The 19,404-nt window shown below is 41.0% G+C and overlaps 1 protein-coding gene across 2 annotated transcripts in view; it reads right to left on the reverse strand.

The window, feature by feature from the left end:
* Nucleotides 1-19,404, reverse strand: part of elfn1a (extracellular leucine-rich repeat and fibronectin type III domain containing 1a) — a 126,126-nt gene that overhangs the window by 57,516 nt on the left and 49,206 nt on the right. The window lies entirely within an intron of this gene.

Consider the following 19,404-nt stretch of genomic DNA (forward strand, 5'->3'; position numbering starts at 1 on the left):
TGTGAAGCTGTCTTCAGGCACAACTTAGGACGAAAGCACTCGTGCACCGGGTGTAGACTGAAGGTCCAGACTGTAAAACCTCATGAATGTGTGCGGAGTGGCCCAGCCAGCAGCCTCACAAATGTCATGGATAGAAACCCCTGAAAGGAGGGCTCTAGAGGACGCTATGCCTCTGGTAGAGTGAGCCCTCACCGCCATAGGTGAAGGCAAGTTGTGCACCTGATAGGCCAGGGAAATAGTCTGAACTATCAAGTTGCTGATGGTCTGCTTAGAGGCAGGAAGCCCCTTCTTGCGCGACCCGAAACACACCAGTAACTGATCCGAATTCCGCCATGAGGAGGACCTCAGGATATAACATCGCAGCGCTCTGACAGGGCAGAGCAGGTGAAGTCTCTCCTCATCCGCCGTCACATGAGGTGGAGGATGAAATGCCTGCAGAACCATAGGCCGTGCCACATTAGATGGCACCTTGGGCAAATAGCCAGGCCTGGGGTGTAAGATGACCTTAATGTTGCCTGGAGCAAACTCCAAGCACCCATTGGAAATAGAGAGCGCCAGAAGATCTCCTTTCCTCCTCAGAGAAGTAATGGCCAACAAAAAGACCACCTTAAACGAAAGGTTCTTGGCCTCAGCCGACTCCAATGGTTCGAAGGGGGCCTCGGCAAGCCCTTCAAGAACCACCGCCAGGTCCCAAGAGGGAACCCTGGTGCCAGTCGCAGGTCTCATCCTCCAAGCTCCACTGAGGAAACGTACGACCAGGTGATGCCTCCCCAGAGGACCATCACTCAGAGGAGTGTGGAAAGCCGCAATGGCAGCCACATAAACCTTGAGTGTGGACGGGGTAAGCCCGGCAGAAAAGCTCTCTTGGAGAAACTCCAGTACTGAAGCAACTGGGCAGTGAACTGGGTCCAGATCACACTCTCTCCACCAAATGGAAAAAACATTCCACTTAAGGCCGTATAACTTCCTCGTGGAGGGAGCTCTGGAAGTGAGTATAGTTTCAACCACTTCTGCTGACAGGCCGGCTTCTAGGTACTGTGCCCCCTCAGGGGCCAGACCCTCAGTTTCGACCGGTCGGGCCGAGGGTGGAGAACTGAGCCCCCCGCCTGAGACAACAGGTCCCTCCTCAGAGGGATCTGCCATGGCGGGCCTGCCAGAAGCAGGATGATGTCCGAAAACCATACTCGGGCCAGCCAAAACGGGCTACTAATAGTAGGCTGACCCCGTCCCGACCCTTTCCAGAACTGCTGGGAGCAGAGCGATTGGGGGAAAGGAGTACAGACGCAGCTTTGGCCACGTCTTCACGATGGCATCCAACCCCAACGGGGCTGGATGAGAAAGGGAGAACCACAGTGGACAGTGTGTCGTCTCTCGAGACGCAAATAGGTCCACTTCCACTGGGCCAAACCTCTCGCATATTAATTCCACCACCTCGGGGTGGAGTCTCCATTCCCCGGGCCTCAGCCCCTGCCTCGACAGCATGTCTGCTCCCTGGTTCTGGTCCCCCGGGACATACATCGCTCTGAGAGACAACAGTCTCCGCTGGGACCACAGGAGGATCTGATGCGCCAGTCTGCAGAGAGGGCGCAACCTCAGACCCCCCTGGCGGTTTAAATAGGACACCACTGACGTATTGTCTGTTCTCACGAGAACGTGGTGATTCTAGAGGTCTGGCAGAAAACTCCTCAGAGCTCGGAACACCGCCAACATATCTAGGCCAATTATTTGCCAAGAGAAATGATGGTCCTGCCAGTGACCTCTCGAAAAACGGCCTTCCATGACCGCGCCCCAGCCCGTGAGGGAGGCATCTATCGAAACGGATACTCGGCGACATAATGCTCCCAACTTGGGACCCTGGGACAGGAACCAAGGTTTCTTCCACATTGAAAGGGAACGAAGGCACCTGCCGGTAACCCTGATCAAGCGGAACGGATTTCCCCTCGGGGAAAACCCCTTGAATTTCAGCCACCACTGCAGGGCTCTCATATGCAGCAGGCCAGAAGGTATCACGCTGGACGCTGCTGCCATGAGACCCAATACTCTTTGGAAGTGTTTGACAGTGACAGCCTGGCCTAGCTTTATCCTGGACACTGAGGTCAGGATAGACTCGATCCGAGCAGGAGACAATTGTGCCCGCATCGTGACCGAGTCCCACACCACTCCCAGGAACGTGGTTCTCTGGGCTGGTGTCAAAACGCTCTTCTTCGTGTTGAGTCTCAACCCCAGGCTCTGGATGTGGGCGAGGACGACATCTCGATGCCGAATCGCCAGCTCTCTCGACTGGGCCAATATAAACCAGTCGTCGATATAATTGAGCAACCTGATGCCCTCGAGCCTCAGGAATGCTAGAGCTCCATCCATACACTTGGTGAAAGTGCGAGGGGAGAGTGCTAGGCCGAATGGAAGAACCCGATATTGGTAAGCTTCGCCCCCGAAAGCAAACCTCAGGAACTTCCTGTGCGATGGAAGGATGGAGATGTGAAAATAGGCGTCTTTTAGATCTATTGTGACAAACCAATCCTCGGATTGGATTTGACTCACGATGGTGGGAATAGTGAGCATCTTGAACCTGAACCTCCTCAGAGACCGATTCAGATGCCTCAGATCTAAAATTGGACGCAACCCTCCATCCTTTTTTGGAACTATGAAGTACCGGCTGTAGAACCCGGACTCCCTGACTGGTGGGGGAACATGCTCTATGGCCCCTTTTTCCAGCAGCGAGTTGACTTCCTGTTCCAACACCAGACCCTGCTCTGGGTGCACTGCCGTCCGAACCACCCCGTTGAATTTTGGTGGGCAGACCCGGAACTGCAGTCTGTACCCAATTTCGGGGGGCTGGTGTCCAGTGTTTTGTGCGAGTCCTTGACGGCACCCTGAAGCGGATGACCGGTAGGGGAAAACCGACAACGACCCACCGTGTGCGAACCCAAACGCTGTTTGACTGCAGGCCTTCGGGGCAGAAAGAGCAGCGTGTGCTCGCTGGAAGCTGGCTTGACCCGAAGCGTCAGAGACGGCGGGATAACTCACAGGAGTTAGGACCTCTTTCCTTTCGCCTTCCTGGACTGGATGAGGGTTCTTATCTAGCCGTCTTCTCAGGAGGCTGAGGGTGGGAACGCTGCCTAGAGTCCCAAGCTCTTTGAGGGGGACCTCTAGAAGCGACACTCCCCTTCTGGCTTTGACGGTAGGAGCTTGATGACGGCTGTGGCTGTTTCTCTTTAGCAGCCGATTTCCTAGACCTCGACCGGCGAGGAAGATACTGTCAAAAAGCCTCACTCTGCTTTTTAGTATCCTGAAATCTGTCGACTACGGCGTTAACTGCCTCGCCGAACAGACCAGAGGTGAAAATAGGTGCATAAAGGAGAAAGGCCGTGTCCTTTTCCTTAATGCCAGAGAGATTAAGCCACAGATGTCTCTCCGTGGTTACCAGTGCAGACATGGAGTGGCTGATGGCGCGGGCCGTCTCCTTGGTAACCCGGAGAGACAGGTCTGTGGCTTTGCGTAACTCAGCAATATCCTCGACTGTCGGGCCCTCGCCCTGGTCTATGTCCCTGAGGAGGTCGGCCTGGTACACCTGCAGAATGGCCATCGTGTGCAGGCTCGCACCAGCCCGACCTGCCGCCATATAAGCTCTGCCAATCAAAGCAGATGTAGTGCGACATGGCTTGGAGGGCAGCGCCGGTGCTTTAAGAGATGATGCAAGATCGGGTGAGAGGTAACTGGCTAAAGCCCCCTCAACCCAAGGCATCATCCCATAACCGTTCTCTCCACCCCCCATAATGTTGCTGTAATTCAATATAGGGGGGTTAGAAATGCGCGCTGAAAATGGCCTGTTCCAGGATTTACATAATTCTTCATGTAAATCCAGGAAAAACGGTAGAGACCGGCGTGGAATCTGTGCACGGTGCTGCAGGAAGCGCTCATCGAGCTTACTTTTAGCCCGCGCTTCCTGCCTCTCCTCTGGCCAATTAATATTTAATTTCTCCACAGCCCGCGTCACCACATCTAAGAGCTCCTCATAGCTGGGTGCAGATTGTGTGTGTGTGTGTGCGTGCTTCATGCAGATTCTCCTCCGCGATGCTGAGCACGTCTAAATCCTCGGAATCAGACAGCTGCAACACCGGGTCTACATCCCGAACGGAAGAAGCCGCGGGGCGGGCTCCCGAACGGGGGATAGGGGAATCTGAGCTTTCAGATGAAGATCGGGAAAGTGCCTCGGCAGTCCCGACCTCCTCTGAAAGCCCCCTTGAGGGCTGCTTGAGCGTGCTGCATTCCCAGACATGACACACACATCTCGTGTGTGTCCCCCGCCGTGATAAAACGAGGGCATGGAAACACACACTTTTTAAATTGCTCACTTTCCATGATAACAAGGCAACAGTAGAGACAAACAACACCAAATAAGACAAACTGATTCAAACAACACAGAGCGCTTGCTGAATAGCAAAAAGCTGACATTTCTGTGTGCCGGCGTGCTTTTGTATACATCCGCTTATGCCGTCACACGCTACGTCATCACGCAACGCCAATAGGATTGGATTCGGTTTCATTCATAAATTCAGACGCGCTACGCTGAAGGGCGTTCCCCTAGTGTCGTCACCGACGCAGTTCGAGTTCCCTCGAAAGGGAACTATGAACACAAGGAGAAAAAGACCGAGAAAAAATATGAAGGTCGTATTTGTTTGGCGCGAACTGACAAAGCCTTTTTATTGTCAGTGTGTGTCAGTGTATTTGTTCCAAAAAGAAGCCAGGCAAACCCAAACAACAGAGAGGAAATACACTGTCAGCTGGGCTTTATTGACTTCACTGCTCATTCCAGTGATGTTTGAACTGCATGTGGTTATTATGATATATACAGACCGTCTGTTTGCATATAGTAATGTATTGCACATATTAATTAATATATTAATTAATTATCTTACTCTCAGTGCAACTCAGTAAGCATCAGCAAAATAATGCTTTTCTGTAAAGGCAAAAAAACAAACATACATGAGTGCATGGAAGTAGAAATGGTACATATGGTTTATTTGATTATTCTAATGCAGATAATTTTATCTAGAGATCTTTGTGCTTCTGTCATTTAAACAAAAAAGTTATTTAAACCTTGTTATTATGTGTTTTTTTTCTGGAATATTTGATTTTTACTACATGGATGATCTGCTGTCAAATATTTTTGTCTATTGTCTTTGGACCTTTACATGGGAACATGGAACAACTAACTTGCTTATGCTGCGGTCACATTGGCATAATTTCAGTGAAATATTGTGTGCAAAAAAAGGTCCATGGTCAACATATGTATGACAAAAGTAACTTTCAAATCAAGCAGCTTTCTGTTGGTCAGTGTGGCAAATTCGCTTTAGCAACTTGAACAGGAGCAAAATCTGTTTGGGAAACTTTTTCATCCTCACACGAAACTCCCAATTGCATGGATTCCTGTTGAAATGACTGGATTTCGCCCTCAAGGTTTCGTTGAATAACGGTAAATGTGACCGCGCCAATAGGCCCTGTTTACACCTGGTATTAAGATGCGTTCTGGTTGATCGGATCACAAGTGGACGAGGGAGACACATTCCTGTTTACACCTGGTGTTTTAAACCATCTCTTTTGTCCACTTTCAATCATTTCTTCAAGTGGAGGGTAAATGTATGGGTTTTTCCACATATTTCGATCTAATGGACAAAACAAGCTCACGCCTTTACATGACAGGAAAACACACGGAGAGCATCAGCTTTTGTTTATGCTCTGACAGCCACAAGATCATGCCGAATGCAGTGAGTGCGTGTTAGAATGGTGAGAGAACATTGTGATTGGTATGTTTTTTATCTTCAAGTTTCAAGTTTAAATCCCATCTGTCTAGTGCACTTCCCATAATGTATACGCATTAAGACAGTAGACAGAGAAAAGTCTTTTGTGGCTGTTTGAACGCATTCGACCACATGAGCGTTTACACTATGATAGCAATCCGGTTGAATTTATTTTCGACTACCTCTGGAAGTGGTCAAATGTGAACAAGCTCAAAATGTTTTAGACCCTACTTACACCTTAATTTGGCGTCATCCACTTGTAATCCGATCAGCCGAAACACATCTTAATACCAGGTCTAAACAGGGCCTTAGAGCAGTAATTTTTCCTTTGTCTCGTCTTTTCAGCATCTCGCACATGACAGGGTGTTCTAAAAACTAAAAAAGCTATAGTTAAAAGTAGTTCAATTTATAAAACTGTGTCTCGAGAACTTGCATATTTTTTTTTACTCTATACTGCCCTGCGTCTCAAGTTTTTAAATACAAAAACATGTTCTGTGTGAATTGTTAAAACAAGAAAAATGAAAGCACCGCTTGTATGAATAACAAAACAGGGTAAGAGAGAAAGGGCTGAGTAAGAAAATAGAGATAAATTAGAAATTGAAATGAAAAAATGATTGTAGCTAGCCACTGTTATGTTAGCTACCCACTGTATTTTTCATTTTGGAGTTATATCCTGTGAATGTGTGAGGCTTATTCATTAGCTGCTATAGGGAAATAACTACAACTAAACAGTAAAAATATGGGCGCTACAAACCATTTTTTATGAATACGATAATAACTTAAAATAATAAATAAATAAAGCATTGCACATTCTACTTCGAAATGGCAACGTTGAAAATAAGATAGAATGAAAAGTAACAGATTACAGATCACTAACAATTAAGCTTCTTTATTGAAACTGATGCTATTTACAATTAAGAAAAAATATAATAAAATAATTTCAACTTTTATATTTCATGCATTTTTGTATTTTGTACTTCTGTAAAAAGAGGAATAAATGTAGGCCTACATTCAATCAGTTACTGATATAAAATAAACCCCTTAGCTAGAATTATTCCTTATTTCATCAACACTGAAGTTCTCAATTTTATTTTATTTTTTCTTCTATTTTTGGCTTGTAAATAGTGGGTTTACAAAATAAATAAATACAATACAATACAATACAATACAATACAAATAAATGGACCAGAAACAACATAGCTTAAGAAAGGTGGAAAGAGAGCAAATTCTTGACCACGAGAACCAAGAGGAGAGAGAATAAGAAGGGTTGAGTCTTTGAAGCCGCACAGCGTGAGCAAGTGTCAGAGGATGATGGGAGGGGGTTTGAATGAAAGGATGCCGTTGGCAAGGACTGATGGGGCTTCCTCTAGTGGCTGCCCCTAATGCTGATTTTCAGGTTATTTTAAGAAGGAAAAGTCACACGGCTCATCTCTTGCGCATTTCTGAGAATCCCTTTAATGCTTCACGGTGGTATTTACTGATGCACGAGCCTGTGCTTGAGTGTGGCTTCTTTGACATATGGTTTTAGTCAACCTCCACGATGGAGATCTGCAGGGAGAACGCCACAGTAAGAGAGGCTAAAAGAAGCAATTTGTATATGACAGTGATCGAGTATCACAGGAAATATTTTGACCACATAATAAATGTGACTTTAATTGGAAGAGAAAAAAAAGGCATTGTGATATTGTGTTGTCACTCAGAGAGATATCAATCCCACATTCGTGGGATCATACACACAAAAAGCCATCAAGAAAATTATATAAAAAGGCAGTTTGATTACATTGCACACTTCCTCGTGTGGACTGGCAGCAGTAGGAGACAGAGAAGGCGGGAAAAAAAGAAAAGAAGACACCTCTGTAAACGTGATTTCACATCTGAGTGACTCTGTCTCTGTTAGGCCTGGAGGAAGAAAAGCAAAAGCCACACTGTTCATTTCCCCCTAGTGAGATGAGGGGAGAGTAAAGCTTGAACTCTTGGACCTCCAAAAACACTCAGACCAAAAATAAAAGTGTAAAATCTGTTATTTGCCACAGAACTGCCTTTCTGAATTGATTTTTTTTTCAGGGAGTGCTGATGGATGCCTTTACATACCCTCAGTTTTGGCACAAAGACAACACAAGTTCAGAGAGGGCAACATACTGGGGCATTTTCTCATTGAGAATTCCACCATAAAAGACTCACACTAAATCAATGATTATTATATACCATAGACTGTAAAAAATATGGACAAAGTGTCCGTGATGTCACCCATAGGCCGTTTATGGGGGGTATGGGCGGCGCCATCTTTGAAAATCTTTTCAGAAAGGATACAGAAGTGGTATGATGTGTTGTGTCAGATCATGGCCGAGACGTCAATTTTTTTGGGAATTCCACTCAGCGCAGCCCGTTATCAGCTGTCAACCAAGCTGTCAATCAAAGTTAACCATGCCCGTATTTGTCATACATTTTATATCTAAATACGATCTAAACTAACAAGTTAGAAAAAAATTCACCCCCCTCACAGTTGTCAGGCACTCGCAACCTATCGAAAAATACAATAAAAGTCCATGGGACCAACCTCTAAAAACATGAATTTATGCTGTGAAAACGGACATTTTAACATGGGGTCTATGGACATTTGCTCCCTTTTGGGACCTGCCCCTAGCGGATTTTCGATGTATTGCAGTTTTCCTCACTTACGGGTAGGCTTCATTTTTCAGATTAGAATGTTGCCGCTTGTTATATACACAAGAATGATAAATTGTAGCAGAAGATCTGAATAATTCAACAAAGGACATCAAGTTATATATAATGTTATTCCCATATTACACCATACTGTATAAAATCTAATCAAAATCTAATACCGAACAAAGAAATGTAAAATAAAATAGATACAAAATAAATAAAAAAATACAGAAAACTATTAATAAAATTATAGATTTTAAAAATTATAGATTTTATGGGGCCCTAAATTAAAAGCTAGCTTATCCTGTGGAGTTTACTTGCAAACAACCCAGTTATTGTTTAGATTGATTCTTGAGGTCTAGCAAACATGTAGAATGTGTTGTATTCCCCATTAACGGTGTGAAATTAATATTGTGATAAATATAAATCTTGAATGATACTGAAAAAAATATTGTGATTTTTTTATTTTTTATTTTTTTAAATATCGCTCAGCTATATTGTGGTCAGATATTTCAGATTTCAGATAAGCCTTCCGCTAAACAGCACTTAAAACAAAACAAACCATGACTGGCAACTTTACATTTCACTCAGACAAATTCTTCCTGTCTAAATGTGCAGTTATTGGCCAGAATAGGCAGCAATGTGGACCAGACCTCTTGCTGGGGTCTGGTTACGCGAGAGTAAGATCATTGCGTCATGCTTTGGCTCAGAGTCATAACCATCCATCTGTACGAGTTTAGGAATTACTTTTGAAAAAGGAACCTGACTAAAAACAGAAGTGGTAATATGTTCTAATAAGAGAGAGGAGGAATGTTTTAGCATGGTGTATTCTGTTACAAAATACCAAGGATGTCTGACATCATGCTCTGGATATTCTAATTGGGCTCTTAGAGCCGGACGGAGCATTAGCGTAATTGTGATGTATCATGCAGGATGTACGGCCTTATGCTGCAATGGATTTCCTCTCTTGTTATTTGTAGTTCATCAGACTCAAAATACGGAGGCAGACCTACAGTATTACTCACAGCAGATGTACACATTTGATTATTGAAAATGGCATCTTAGGGAGGGCTATTTTCCAGGTTGACTCACCAGGTTTTCGAAAATCCACAATGCTAATTGAGTCATCACAGCCCATAAAGAATACAGATGGCTTTTGATCTATGTCTGAGATTTTGATGCATTGCAGAAAATCTGGGAAGTTGTTATAAACTGAATAAAACACAGGCGTGATAAAAGGGAAAAAGAAAAACTGCTCTGGCAGTTTTCCTAAACGTAATATATACAACATAATTTCAAAGAGAAACAGGAACGTCTGAAGATTATTTCTGCTGTAAGAGACAAAACAGCCTGGAGTACACATGAGAATAAATGAAAAGAATGATTATATCCACACCTGCACTAACTGCTTCTTTAAGTCAGCTTTTGTTGTTACATTTTGTTACCCAAAGCAATTTTCAAACAGTTTTTCCTTTTGTATTTCTTTTCTCCCATTTTTAGATTTCCAGGTGCCATTAATCTGTTGCACATTACTGTTAAGCTGCACTCCACAATTTGTGTGTTTCCAACACATTTTGACTCACCATCATCCACATTAACTTCCGATATAAAATAAAGGGTCATTTACATACATGTGAAACATCCATTTTGTCTTAAAGTCTGCCATTCCATAAGGTAGTTCAGGTTCTCCATTATGTGAAGTTAACGCCTAGTCGCCTACACTTGTCAATATTACAAATGTCAAACTCAACGCTAAACCACTTAAAAGATGTACACTTAGCATCTGCCCTATAAAAGCACATTACAGTTTTGCGATGGAAGCTTGAAGCAGAAGCATTGCGTTCTTTTATCACAGCCACTTCAAAGGAGTGCAAGACGTGCACGTCTGTGTAAAGAAAGAGCAAGCGTTGTGTTTTGGAATGCAGAGGAAGTATGATTGTGGTTTTGTGGTGATCTTTGCTCGAGGGAAATCATTCATTTATCAGGCTGCTTTTATAAGGAAGATTTGTGTCGAAATTGTAATATATTCCAAAGAATGGCCCGAATTACAGCTTTGTGAAAATGAGATTAATGTACGACCCTCCTATTCTTTCTCTCAAGGATTATACAACGACAGACCTCTTATAGAGCTAACTAAAGTGCTGTAATGACTTTTGTGCTTAATCTATGGAAGATATCTTGAGTGACACAGACAGTAATTAGTTATTATACTGAGTATGTAGGGTGGAAGGATGGACGGGTCCATTCATCAAAAGCATTTCTTGGCTTCAGCAATGGCTGTGAGCATCTTCTTTTCAGAGCATATAGAGCTATGAAATGTATTGAGTTCGTGATAAATAAGTAATCTAGGATTGTTTTCTGGAGCATGGCAAAGACGAGACTGCTCGCTCATAGTTAATGTATAAAGGGATTCTTTCAGGAGGCGATTCATTAGACATGACCGCAAGGACATTCAACTGGCTATGGGTGAATGCGCCCAAAGCATGCTACTGTATGTCACTGTGAGATCCAAAGAGAGTATATATCTATGACACAAAGATATACATAGTCTATATAGGCTGTGGAGAGTTAGTATGAGGATCACTATACCTTTGAGCTTAAAAACATCAAAGGCGAGTTATTCAGAAACCAAAAGCCCCTTGTTAAACATTTCAAGTCATAACGAAACCAGGATATGCTTTGTTTTTGTTTTTTTTTCAAATTCACTGTTTTGATAAGACGATGCGCATTAAAAACAGACACTCATAAAACCGAGGATTAAAAGATCAACAGTTCCCTAATAAATGTGTGAGCGTGCTGGTATATCTATTTTTAGATCAAAACAACTCTTGATGTTCGGCTAGCTATTAATTAACCATGGACTCGTATCATATTTTTCTATTTACGTGGAAGATTAATTTCCTTCGTAGTCTCCCTTACGGTCCTGAAAGAGAGAAGTACAGCATTTTGGAGTCTAATCAGGAAATAGAAGACAAAAGTGGAACTAATTATCTTGAGTCCTTAAGGAGCCTGCTTTACTCAGGGAATTTCTCACAGCTCAAGTATCCAGGAAGCATGAACTTACTCTTAGTAGCCTCTTAGCCAAAAATAGATAGATGTTTTAGTTGTTTGTATACATGAGCTACTGCTGCTGTTAAATTTAGCCACTGTTATTTACATATGAATCACTTATTCAAGGTCTAAAGTTAACTTTAGCCAGACCTTCCAATAGCGGATGAAAATATAAAAACTAAAATAAATTTTGCATGTTTTTATTTTTTTAAATTTTTTTGTAAATTAACAAATAAGTTAATAAACCAGTTAAATACACTGCCTTTTAAATATTTCAATCAGTACATTTATGTTTTTAAACGATGTCTCTTACAGTAAAATAGTAATATTGTCAAATGTTATAAATATTTAAAAAGCATTTTTTTGTAGTTTAAAATGTACTTATTCCTGTCATTTCAAAGCTGAATTTTCAGCATCATATCTCCAGTCTTCAGTGTCACATGATCCCTCAGAAGTCATTATAATATGCTGATTTGCTGCTCAAAATTATTGTCAGCAATTTAATATAGCAATTTAATTGTTAGCAAATTAATATACAGCATCACATAGATAGATAGATAGATAGATAGATAGATAGATAGATAGATAGATAGATAGATAGATAGATAGATAGATAGATAGATAGATAGATAGATTTCCCTGCCAAACTGTTTTACTTTACTCACCAAAGTAAATTTCCATTGCATTTGGTGGTTTGCAAGTGTTCATTTTTGGCTCTGCTCTCATTTCAATGCATTATGTCGTCTATATTCTGAAGCTATTCTCAGGGGGAAAAAAGACTGCATTTTCTGCACTCCTACATAACGCTATCAGTCAACAGAGGCATCGCGCCTCAGCCTTTGACCGAGGAATGAGGGTTTGGAATCCTTAATGCGTCTGTTCGTGTTGCACGGCTCTGGATCAATCGCTGCGATAATCTCTGGCTGGGAATGAAATGAAGGCCTGTGGCGTGTCCAATCATTTGGCGAGTCCTGGCAGGAATAGATGTGGGATAAGTATTGTCATCAGGACCATTAGTGTGGCTGGACTCTAATTCAGCTGAGGTAATTCCACAGACAATGAGAAAGACCACTGGAGCTCTATTGAATAACACTGCGCTGCTGAGTCCATCTTTTTACATGATAAGATCTGATCATCTCTACTCTATCCGATTCTAGTGCACAATTTTCAACTTCGGAGAACAATAAAGCGTATTTTAGCCAACCAGAATGAATTAGCGCTGACATTTCATATCAACGTCCGGGCTAGGTGATGGAGCAAAGCACATTTCAAACCTTTTTCTTTTACAAATGGAGCTTACCGCCATCAACAAAAGACTTTGTCGTGTCATTGATGAATTTACGATTAACACTGAAGTTCATCTTGTCAATCAAACACAATTTATGAGGATGTTTTCTGGAAGGGAGAGATTATAAAAGTACAGGGTCCTAGCAAGCAGTAGCCTACTATCTTTAAAAAGACAACACAAGAACATGAATGAAGGAATGGTTCACCTAAATTTATTATTATTTAAAATATCAATATTAATATAATATAATGTTAATAACATAATGTATATATAATAACTCTTTCCCCACCATTGACAGAATTTTCTGGCTATCCGTATTTTTCCTTTTATACGGTATCCGGGGGCGCTATTAAAAAACTTCTGAAAGTGAATCTCTGGATCAAAACAGGCACAAAAGTAGCAGAAACAAGTAATAAAAGCATTGCTTATGCACGTTGTAGTCTTTGATTTTCTCAGCTTTTTGTTTATGTTTTGTAATGTCTTTTTTTTTATAAAACTTTCCCACATTGTGTTGATAAAAAAGAATGCATGAAGCTAGAATAAAATGTTTTGTTGATGTTGCTGTTGTTTTGTTGTTGTGCAAAGGTTCTGTTCTATATATTGCATGTTCAGATATTCATACAACAAAGTATTCTGGGGGCCATGAACGTTTTGAAAAATGATAGAAAATGCTAGCGATGGATATTAAAAATAAAAAACGCTGGCGAGGAAAGTGTTAATATATCAAATTCAATAAAATAATATAATCAAAAAAATATTTTGAAACAACTTTTTTGTCAATGCACCAACTTCATTGATTTTGATTGTACTTTATAGGCAAAAACAGACTTAATTTTTCTTCTGCAGAACAAAGAATGTCAGATTTGGAATGACATAAGGGTGCGAAAATAACTGAAATTTCATTTTTGGGTGAAATGCCTTTAAGAGATGTGTGTCTGAGGCCAACGTGCAGCATAGGAGGCCTACAGATCAAGTTGCTCAGCATCAGTTTGCATACAGTTTGCCCTCTAAATGTTTATCATGGTTCTCAGCGAGGAGCAAACGATCGGATGCAGTCCAAACAAAACAAGTGCAGATTGCAAATTAAAAGCATTTATTGGGGGCATCCAGTATGAAGGGAAGTTTAAACAGGTTTAACAGCGCAACGGAGCAGCCGCTTCCATTAAAATCTATAAAAACTGAGCTTTGACATACACAGGGTCATCCACAGTAGCTCACCTAAGACTTGTTCATGGGGAGAGGACATGGCCCTGGCCGGGTTTACAGGCACGGCCCATCATCGGGCTTGTGTTCAGCAAGGAGAATGCTTTCTCTCTGCCCTGCAGGAGGCATGATGGGAGAAAAACAGCCGAGCGAGGCGTTTCAGCGTGTGCTTAACAAGCTCCCTCTCACCTTCCGTAATGTGTGGCGTACATGCTGTTGCCCTGTAAGCGCACCAGGCAGCTCTCTCCCATGCTCCATCTCTAAGGTTACGGCTCTGAGAGCACTATCTCTCAGCTCTTTCATGCTTTAATTCCTGCCCATTTAAACATTCCCCATTGATAAATGCGGAAAATCAAATTGCCGGTGTTGAATCTCACCCGTTGGGTGCTCATTAAACCCCTCGTGAGCCTGTTTCCGTCAAAGCACATTGTGCCTGTGCAGCTAAATGACTGATGGAAGCCTCAGTAATCACACATGGTCACATATCACGCTCTTACATGCACCACTGTATGCTTTCCCCTCACCCTTTTAGTTCCCACAGGATATGTTAGCAGACACAGCACCATAAATGTTCAAATTCACAATGGCATTGTTAGAAATCAGCTTTTACAATCAGGAGGAATACAATTTTGGAGTTAATTAACAATAATCCAGTGTAAATAACTTTCACCGTCAACAATTAACACTCATATGTAACACTTTAAAGAACCATATGTGAATATGGTTCCTTAAAGGCCCACTGAAGTGCCTTGAAACGTGCAGCATTTTTTAATGCGTTGACTTTATTTCCACTGAAAAAGGAAGACAGGGCAGGGCATATCGAACAGCTCCTCCCCGTTTTTAAAAAAGCCAATAGCGTTAATTTTATTTCACAGCTTGGCCAGAGCAGTTGAGTTTCCTCCGAATCTCCTTCATATCACTTTAAAATATAGCATTCTATGCAAAATTCAAATGGGTCTGATATACTGTCAAGCCTCTGAACCGAAGCAGACAAAATTGTAAATGTGTGAACAAGTTTAGCCGCAGCTTCAGCGTCTATTTATGGTTTAGGGGACGGGACACTTTAGATTCTAGAGAGCATTTGATTGGACAGAAAATCTGAGGAGAAGATGAAGTACAGCGTGATGTCATCAAAATCATTGATCCATTTTGGCGGAAGTGAAAGGCTGCAAGTTTTGAATGCTTACAACTTCAAAATGCAAATTTTGTCATTGTTTTTGAGCACACTAGCTTAACAGTAAAGCTAACATATTCATACTAAAAGCTAAAAACTTAAATTTTTATTTCATGGGGATTTTAAAAGTGAAGTGGATAAGTATAATAAGCTAAAATGGCAATTATGCTGGTGTACTTACCAGTTTAAACTAATATCACATAATTTACGCCTTTGTGATGATTGGTTGATATACCAAGTGAGGCTAGGCTTTTCTGTTATGTATTTTTTTTTCTCTACACTTTAACTGCTGAAAGTGAAATACTCAACAGTGATTGGCTATTATTATTTTTTACCAAAGGAGGCAAAAGTCTCTAGCTATGGATTTGGCCTCCCCTCCCCTTCTCTATCCCATCAGAAACATAAAATGATGGCTAACTCCTTTAATATATCAACATATCGATTCTGTTAATAAAGAAGTCAAAAATAAGCAGCAGAAATGAGAAATGTATTGTCATAACTACGGCAGAAATACTGGGAATTTCATAGCTTATAAGGGGTGGAAGGCCTTTGAGTCAAAAAGGTTGAGAACCACTGATATAGATGATCGAAATGCACTAACAGGATTGGAAAATTGGATTTCATGGGGTCTTTAATACTGCCCTAAACAGGCAAAACCGCGTACCTACACCAACAATGAAACTGTGAAAAAGTTTTAGAGGTTTTTTGATTGAATTTTGATTGATTTGATTTCAATTTTCACACTCCATTTTCTCTGAATCTCAGCACAGCTGAGCCAAAAAATGTCTGTCACAGGTCACATCACATTCTAAGAGACTCGACTTTGGCCATGACTCAAGACTTAATCTGTAGTTAGTGTATTTTGCCTTTGCACAGCCGAAAAACCTGAAATAAAGTTACAAGTACAAGGAATCCAGTGTCATCCACAGTTAGAAAGAATCACATTTCCTTGGGCAAACATAAAGATTGCTTTAGCTTTGCATATTGTCCTTAGAGAGCATGCAATTCTGGACCCAAATAAAATATGTTCCTTAAAAAAACAGAAAAAACCCAAGTGTGATGGCATTCCTCAATCGATATTGAGAAAATTGCATGCAGGTCTCATGCAGTCTGTTTTGGCCGTTTACTTGGAGAACACTCAATAATGGAAGATTCACTTGCGGAGTGTTTGCACTCAGGGCATTAGTCAACGTCTGGGTATTGACGGGTCTTGCCACAGTTGATTCATTAAAGGGACTTAGAGGAACTAGTAATGCACTTGTGGATCAGATAAAGCCACAATGCTGACACGCAGCCAAACATTCAGCAACAGAAAGCTCAGCAAGCGGTCTGCCATCAGACATGCATGCCGCACATACAGCAGTGTTAAAACAAGCACCGCTGCAGACCTCACACACGTCTGTGCATATAAAACAAACTCCAACAGACACGTCCTGCTCAAAATGAATTAGAATCGTGAGATTTATTTAAATGTAAATTGAAGTTCAGCTCTGTTTAAACAAATCATCCAAAACCAGACAAATCATATACCGTGAAAAGAGGCAGTTCACTGAGAATTTATTGTAACATTTTATACTCGTCAAGCTCTAAATGAGTACTAAAATGAGTGTTTAACTGCAGTAAAGCAATACTCCATTCAAAAATTATAATTCATTTACCGAACCTCATTTTGTTTAAGACCTTTATTTCTTATGTGGAACACAAAAGGAGAATTTTTGAAGAACACCCAGGCCAAAACAGCACCATAAATACATATCTAAAAAGGCCCGTTAATGCCAAGAATGATAATTATGATAACTAAACTAGTGTCTACACCAATACATTGTTTATTACATGCACACGCTGCATGTATGCCATAGCTGCCAGCTGGAAGCTGATTGGCTGTCAATGTTTTTATCTTTTAATCAGCTGGAATAAATTGCTCTGAAATTGATCCGTTATCATAATAATTCTGATGTTGACTCTACTATTTCAATCTTTATGGTTATCGTTTTCATCCTTGATTTGAACAGGATAAGACTTGTGCTCTATATTTCAAGTCTTTGTGTGCTATTTACATTATCAACTTTATCTTGACGTGAGAAATCATGACGTGAGAAATCATGAGAAGTTAAATGAATCATTCTTTTGAGGCAGACCTTTCGAATGAATCTATTGATGCAGTTCATAAAACTGTTTTGAACGATTTTTCCCCTAATCAGATTGATCTGATTCTTGAGTTCAGTTAATCACAACAGTTCACTGGCATGGAATAAAGCACAGAAGACCACTTAAATTAAATGGTTAAGGTACTTTTGCAATCCATTTTTAAGCTTAAAAATCTTCAATCACCATTGCAAGTAATTAAACAATCAATACATTTCTAATTTTCAAACCCACACAGGTTTGGAACATGCAGTTTTTTTAAACATAAAATGCACAGGGTAATGATTCCCAGATAATAATTGATGTATTCCTGGCACAGTGACTCTCACCAGTGCGTTTTCAGTTTGACTTAATACAACATAATTGCTGGCAGCAATCAGTCTATTACGCTACTTCCTCTCATTCGAATAATTTAAATCACTTGAAATAGATTGTGGCACAATGAATATCATTTTTCAGAATTTCAGAAGGAGGAAGAGCAATTAACGCTCGTCGATTAAGCCTATGTCAGGACGAATGCATCTCAAGAGTGACTGAAGAGAAATGGAAACACTCCCTCTGAGGTGATGTCTTTAGATGAATAACCTGACATGATTAAACTCGATCCATTAAATATTTCTTTGTGGAAAATTGAACCCCTTTTCAAGCACATTACCATCAAACCTAAGGCTGTAAATAACATAAACAAAAGCAAAAGCGCTGCTAGCAAACCGTAATGCTACTCTGAAGTACGATTAAACAGGTAGGTGATTAAATTCTTATGATATTTGCTTATCTCCTAATTAGAGAGACAGGAAATGAGCCTAGAAAAATCAGCCAAGACGCCACATTTGTTTTTCAATTGCTATGAAGAAGCATAGCTTTTCCCCCAACAAACAACACTAGTCCATATATTTTGCTTGTTCACAGCACATTTACTCCTGCCCTCCTGCTTTGCACTTTCCACTCGTCGTATTGTTTACGTGCATCTACACCGGGTCCTCCTCATTAGAAAAGGGTGACTATGCCAACAGAGCTGGCGCCCAATAGGGACTCCCGCAGTGTCAATCACATCCACTGTTCCAACTATCTCACAGCAATGATGTGCCAATCAATGTTTCAGGACAGATTGATGAGCCGAGGCTGTTTGGAGGAGGCCAAGGCCCAATCTATTCGCCAGATGAGATTTTGAGGTTCTCCTGTAATTCTGAGCCTAGTGTTATCAATGTGATTCATTACACAAATCTAAACTGCAAGATCGCTTCGACTGAATGAACGGCCATCAGCCAAAGTTACATAAATAGCTTATTCATTTACCATGTTGGTTATGTGATGTGGTGAGGAGCGCTGAAACATGGTGCATCTGTGAGTGTCAATGAAAGGAGCTTATCTCACAGCAAATGTGCTTTTCTTCAAATCTGGTAGGACAGCTGTTGCACAGTCACATGTGTAATATTCATCCAAAAGCCCCCTGCTTATCAAAAAGACATTTAGGAAGTTACATGTCATTAGACAGTCATATCTCCTCACTGCCATTTATCAAACACTGGCAGTTACAATTTTTTTTTTTTTTTTTAAACCAGGATTTCATTTATAATGTAAAAAACAAAAAAAAACACAAAACACATACAGACCCCAAACTTCTGAACAACTGTGTGAAAGACAGACGGCAGAGCTTCAAATTCTACACTATTGTCTAAATATATGTCAAATAAATAAACAAATAAAGTGAAAAATTTAAGTTAATTTTAATATTTGCTACAGATTTGCAAAGGTAATCTAATCTAAAAACAAATAAATACATAAAATAAACAAAATATATATCGACCATTAAAAACATTCTAAAATCCTCTAATATTGACCGATAACCCTACCATATATTGTGCATCTCTCTGTTATTTTTACATCTCTTCGCTTTTCATTCTGTATTTTCTCGCATGTGTGCATTTACTGTCTGTGTGTGCAAATATAATATGTTCACTGATTCGGTATAACAAGACTGATGACACAATAAAAAAAGCATGTTTTTGCTCCCTTGCAGGCATCCTGTCCCGAGCGTGAATGTTAAAGTGGTTTACAACACCATTTGACAATTTCTA

This window comes from Siphateles boraxobius, unplaced genomic scaffold (assembly GCF_051911475.1).
Source record: "Siphateles boraxobius isolate OS27281-9 unplaced genomic scaffold, OSU_SipBor_1 66, whole genome shotgun sequence".
NCBI classification, from domain to species: domain Eukaryota; kingdom Metazoa; phylum Chordata; class Actinopteri; order Cypriniformes; family Leuciscidae; genus Siphateles; species Siphateles boraxobius.